This window comes from Oreochromis niloticus, linkage group LG18 (assembly GCF_001858045.2).
Source record: "Oreochromis niloticus isolate F11D_XX linkage group LG18, O_niloticus_UMD_NMBU, whole genome shotgun sequence".
NCBI lineage: Eukaryota > Metazoa > Chordata > Actinopteri > Cichliformes > Cichlidae > Oreochromis > Oreochromis niloticus.
In genome coordinates, this window is record NC_031982.2 from 19,131,570 (window position 1) to 19,137,569 (window position 6,000).

A 6,000-nucleotide genomic window follows, 5' to 3' on the forward strand; every position below is an offset into this window, starting at 1 on the left:
AAGCCAACCCACCGTCCCGGTTTAGATATGACTTCAGTAAACGATTTTCTGTTGAAAATATGGTCGCAATCACGAGTTTCAATTTATTCAGCATGGTGTATTTTAATAAATTATGGTGATTAGTTTATCGTTAAGGGGGTATACTGATAAATTAATCACACACACACACAACAGAAGTCTGTGATTAGATTAGATTAGATGAAACTTTATTAATCCCTCGGGTGGGTTCCTCCGGGAAATTCAATTATGGGCAGTGCTCTTCAAAACTGGGACTTCATAAACGAATGGGTGACTTTGCAGTGGTTACTTCTAAACTTTTATTAAAGAAATGTGACTGCATAGATCCAGTTGACTTGAAAAATTGGGATGTGACCATTTGACATGGGACCTCCCGTGGTCTCACCAAGATTTGTAATATATAGAAGAACATAGCGAAACACTTTCTTCTTTTCCTTTTTTTCCTTTCTAAAAATGTTATCATTTGTCCATCAGCCTTGGAAAAATATGGCAACATGTTCTCACTCCCAAAGCGTAACATTTTATGACAAATCGTCGGTATGTTACGTTTTTGGCCACCCAACACGTCCCTATATTGCCAGTTCCGAAAAATGAGGAAACATGAGAACTGTTTAGAATTAATCTACACATGTACGTTTATTTTACTTAAATCGCTTTGGAAAACACTATCTAACACGATTAAGGTGGTGGTTAACGTTAGGGATAACGTTATGGTTAAGGTTAGGGATAAGGTTAGGGTTAGGGCTGGAATACACGGCTGAAACGTGTGTTACTGCGGGAGCGTCATTCTATTCGATTTCATCCACAGTCCGGTGCGTAAGCATAGGAACGCGGAAGGTCACCTTTCGCGTTCCCATGGAACACATCAGGACGTGACAAATCGTCGGTATATTACGCATTAGTGAGAATGGAATATGGTACTCCCTTCCCTTTGCATGTCCACTGATTTTTGATTGGCTGTCATGACAACTACTTTAAAATCCATATAACGCCTTTTGTACTGCTTCGTATGAAGATAATCAGTTTTATTTCTGGTGAAGTTTGGAGAAAATTTGTGGCCTGTGAGAACTTATTCCTAAAATCCAAAAGGATAATATATGGTAACCATGGTCAAAATGATGTTACATGGTACTTTAAAGTTGGCTTCATCTGAGGATTCCAGTGGTAACTCAGTTTTGGTATAATCTTCAAACATTAAGTGCACAAATGCACCTCCAAAGTTGACTCATGCTGGGGTTGGATTGCTGGAGGCTCAGACATGGAACTTGGTTAAAAGCGACTGCCAACAGTCTGTATACCAATTATCATTATTATTACTATTATTACTATTATTATTGCTATTGCTTCCAGTGGATGCCACACACTGTAATTGAAGAGGACAAAAACCAAGCTAAAGATGTAAGAAAGAAGAGGTACAATTTAGGATTAACGATAAAACCACTATCTCCTCATGTAAGTAAATGATTCACTGCTGGATTTAAAAACTGTAAACGCATCCAGAGTACTCACAGTATAAACCCAGGACACACATGATTATATTTAAGGCCTGAGCAATTTTGCTTCACTTTTCCTTTTTAATTATATTAAACATGTGCATTTATACTCAAAGCTTGCTGCAGCATGCATCATTTTCTATAGTCTATCATATTTTTTTGATTCAGATTCATTTGAGTTTCTTTTCTTTTCTTTTTCATTTTGCATTTTCCACTTCTTTTTGTTCCATGACCAGGCCAATAAGGGAAAAACTAACCATATTATTACCGAGACAGTTGAATTTTAACCAGGGTCAACTATGCCTGCTAACCCCAGCAGAGGGGGCAGCAGGAGGGGAGAAGGCCAGGAGAGAACAGCAGGAGGGGAGACTAGTGAAGGACCACACACTGAAAGCTCATAATGCCATTCACTCTGCCACCGTAATTTGTGGTTTTGCCCCGCAGAATGCCATAGAGATCGCTTTCAGCATATTTTCAAAGCAACAGTTGTCCTTCTATAAGGGTGAGGAAGGTGTTTAATAGCAGCAGTTAAAAGTTTCTACAAAGTGTTACTGTCTTTTCAGTTTGGCCGTCATTTTTCGGACAGCTGTCGGACATTTGAAATCAACGCTGCCATCCAAAACAAACAAAAAATAAATACATTTTAATATATATAGTTATTAGAAAGAAGCAAAACCCCCCAAAGACCCCACTATGTTTCTGTTTGTTTTCTTTTAGAGATAGAGAGCACACAGAGAACTTTGTTGAGACAGTCAGGGAGGGGGAGCATATTGTCAGAGTGTATACTGCAAACTGTTTCTGTCAAAGCAAACACGCTGCTAACTGACAAAAAAAGAGTCAAGAGTTTCTGTTTTTCAAAAACAAATCCTGACATGTGCCAGTTTGCATGACCGTCATCCTTTGAATGACACGCTTTTCTTAGATATGTAAAGATGATGTAATCTGTGCTTTTCTAAAATGAAAAAGACCAATTCAATTCATAACACAAGGCGTGGAAAAAAGCAGGAAAATGAATGATATAAATCTGATGAGTAAACTGGCATTCTTACTTTTAGAGCATTTTAAAGGCAAAAGAATACGTAGTGTATATTATAACAGTTGCTATGCTCATTTGTATCCACAACATCTGTGCTCACATTGTGGATGTGTCTTTCTGTTGAAGAATGAACACTGTACAGTCTGTTATTACCTGTAGTTAGTAGAGTAAATTAGAGGTTTGTCCACGTTTGTGTAGTACTAACAAGATTAGAAAGCATAACAAAGCATTTCATTCTCCCCACTGTACTGTCATTATGAACATCTGAAGTGAGTGCAATTAAAATATTGATATCTAATGCCATAACAGAGAGCTCCTTTTTGTAATCCCAAGACAAGCTTAAACTGTTGCAAATTTTCTCGTTAAAATACAATCAAATACTGTCAGCTAGCGTTGCCAGCATTGCACTGTTATTATACAGAGCCCTTACTGAAATCTACAGCAGTTCCTTTCGGTAAAAAGTAATAGTGGTCTTGAGAAATAGTTCGTTAATCTTTCCACAGGACTTTCAAACTTTTTCTTTGGACACGGGCTGCTTTTTCACTCCTTTTTTTCATCCAGCCCTTGTACTTCACCATTTTCAGATGAACAGGGTTTTTTCCCCCTTTGTTTATTGAACCACTTAACACTAACCCATGATTCATTCAGGCACACAAAAGACACCTAACTCAAGCGATCAAGCAGTATGTACACCTACCAGAGAATTTAGCAAAGAACCAATTTTAAATTGCATCTTTCATCACTTAGTTACTAGCAGGCTGTCACAAAAACAAATTATTTCTTCCCATTTCTTTAGAGGAGTCTCTGAAAAAAAATAATGGAGACTGACATGCATGAAACAGAGTTTCTTCACCAACCAAGTGATTCTCCAAGAGTTATTATCCAAAAAACTTGGCATAGCTCAGCGTGGCGTGCAGTGTGTCTGTAAAGGAGGAAAGTGGACAAGTGGAGAAGAAAATAAGAAATAGCAGACCCAAAAAGTTCTCTATAGAAGATGAAAAGTATATGAAAGTGAGGAAAAGGAAGGAACAGGAGAAAAAAAGGTCCTGACACAGGACCTGAGAGATGCATCTGGCACTTTGGTTCATCCGTCTGCAGTTTACTGAAGCCTCAGCGGGAAAGATCTCAGCTGAAAGTTGGCTGTCAAGAAATAAGATAAGGGTTAAAAGGCTGAGGTATTGCACATCACATACTAACTGGACTAAAAACGAGTGGCAACAGGTCTTATGGGGCGATGAATCCAGATTTCAAATGCTTGCATACATAATCAAATGCTTGTCAATATTGAGGAGGTCAGCAGAGAGTACAGCAGTGAGTGTCTACATTCATCTTTAAAACACGGTGGAGGCTCTGTCATGGTTTGGGGCTGCATTTTACCCAGTGGTAATGGGGATCTTTTGAAGGAGTTACTAATGCTGGAAAGTACTATCAGATTTTGGTTCAGCATGAAATACCATGTGGAAAGTATAAGATTGGCAACATCTTCATTTTTCAGGATGACAGTGATCCCGAACGCACTACCAGTGCAGTAAAAGCACAGCTGGATAGAAAAACACACAGTGGAACACTATCAGTCATGGATTGGCCTCCCCAGTGCCTAGACTTCAACGTTATTGAATCAGTGTGGGATCATTTTGACAGAGAACAGAACAAAAGGCAGCCAGCATCCAAAGAAGAGCTTTGAATGTCCTTCAAAACCCTGGAGATTTCTTTTATATAAAAAAATCACTTGGACAAGAGAGTTCATGTTGTGTTGAAGAATAAAGGGGGTCTCACTAAATATTGACTTTCAAGCTTGTTAGAATTGTACAAACTCTGGTTTTATTTTATGTACTGTATTTCCATGTGTGTTTGCAGATGTTTCCATAATTCGCTGCACCTACCTTGTGTTTTCATATCAAAATATAAAGAAATGAAAGGTGACTCAAGACTTGCACTGTATGGCATATTTTTATTTTCTGCATTTTCCACAGCAACAAAACAATGACTGAGTGTTTTTGCGCTACTTTACTTTGCTGCTAAATAAGTGTTCAGGATAAATCATCAGTAGCCCAGTGAGAGAAAAATTCAATCACAAAGACAACCAAAGAGTTATCAGGATGATTTAGAGATTCACTTTAAAATTTTACACTTCCAGACATCACTGATGTTCACCGCTGATGAGTTTCACTTGTTGAAAAGAAACATTTTATTTAAAACTTGCACGAATAAAGAATTTCATTTCAAAGAGTTTCATGTTGTGCATCAAAGTTTTTTTTTCTCAGATAGTGAGAAATATCCACACCTAAATACTTGTCCTTTATCATGTCCTGACTTATATTTCTATGATTTCTTGTACTATTGTACAAATCACTCTGAAAATGAACGCTGGCTGGAGGTGATTAATTGCAACAGTAGTTTCCTTATGGTGACCCATCGCTAAATCTCCACAATCTTTACACATCCACAAAATCAAAATCTAAACATTAAAACATTCATTGAAGATAAATTGTGCAGAGCTGTCCATAATCTGATCAACTGCCTCCTTAAATTCCAGCAACTGAACTTTTACTACTTTTTGATTTGTTTACTTTGAGGCAGACTTGTTGCAAACTGTTGTACTCGGATGACTTAGAAGGCAAACAACAGAGTAAGATATGAAAAAGAAAAATATTGTATCAAGTAAAGACTGAATATTTGATCACTGGTAGGAAATCAGCATTTAGCAGCATTCATAAAGAGCCGTACTTTATTTTAGAAAATCTCCTTCATCCAGGTAACCATTGACACTCTTAACCAACTAAGCAGCCATCTGAATGGCTTTCCATTTACGTTTACTGGTCCCATCTGGACCAAGATAAACCACAATACCTAAATCAAAGAAAAACAGAGAGCGAAAAAAGAAAAGAGAGTAGAGAATAAGGCTTTATTTGTGCAGTGAGTTTGTCAGCTTCATCTGTCAAATATTCTCTATCTTTTCACTATAAAAATGTCACATCTCATCCCACAAAAAGTTTGCTAGAAGTTTGGACTGGAAGTAAAAAAAGTAGCATTAAACCTTTCTTTATTTCAAATGTGCTCCATAGAACTAAAGAAAAACAAAATCAAGTCCCTGTTTTTCTCTTTACATACAACCACAGCGCAGGTGCAGGTGTTGAGATGTGACAACTGAGATTAGCACAAAAAGTTAAAATGCAACTTGTCAAAATCATATTTTATAACTAGATATTGTCCTACATGATTAAGCCAAGTCATATATCTGGACTTGGAGATAATCCCTTTCGCTGGAAAATTATAGCTTTGGGCTGAAAACAATATTGTCTGTGAACATCTGCAGACAAATAGGCAGAAATAAAGCTAGATAATCTGTAAACTTAAGGATCATAATAATACGGTGTTATCTTTTATTGAATGAGGATTTTGAGTAAAAACAGCAGAATTAATTGGATTGATCATAATATGCATTTACAACGT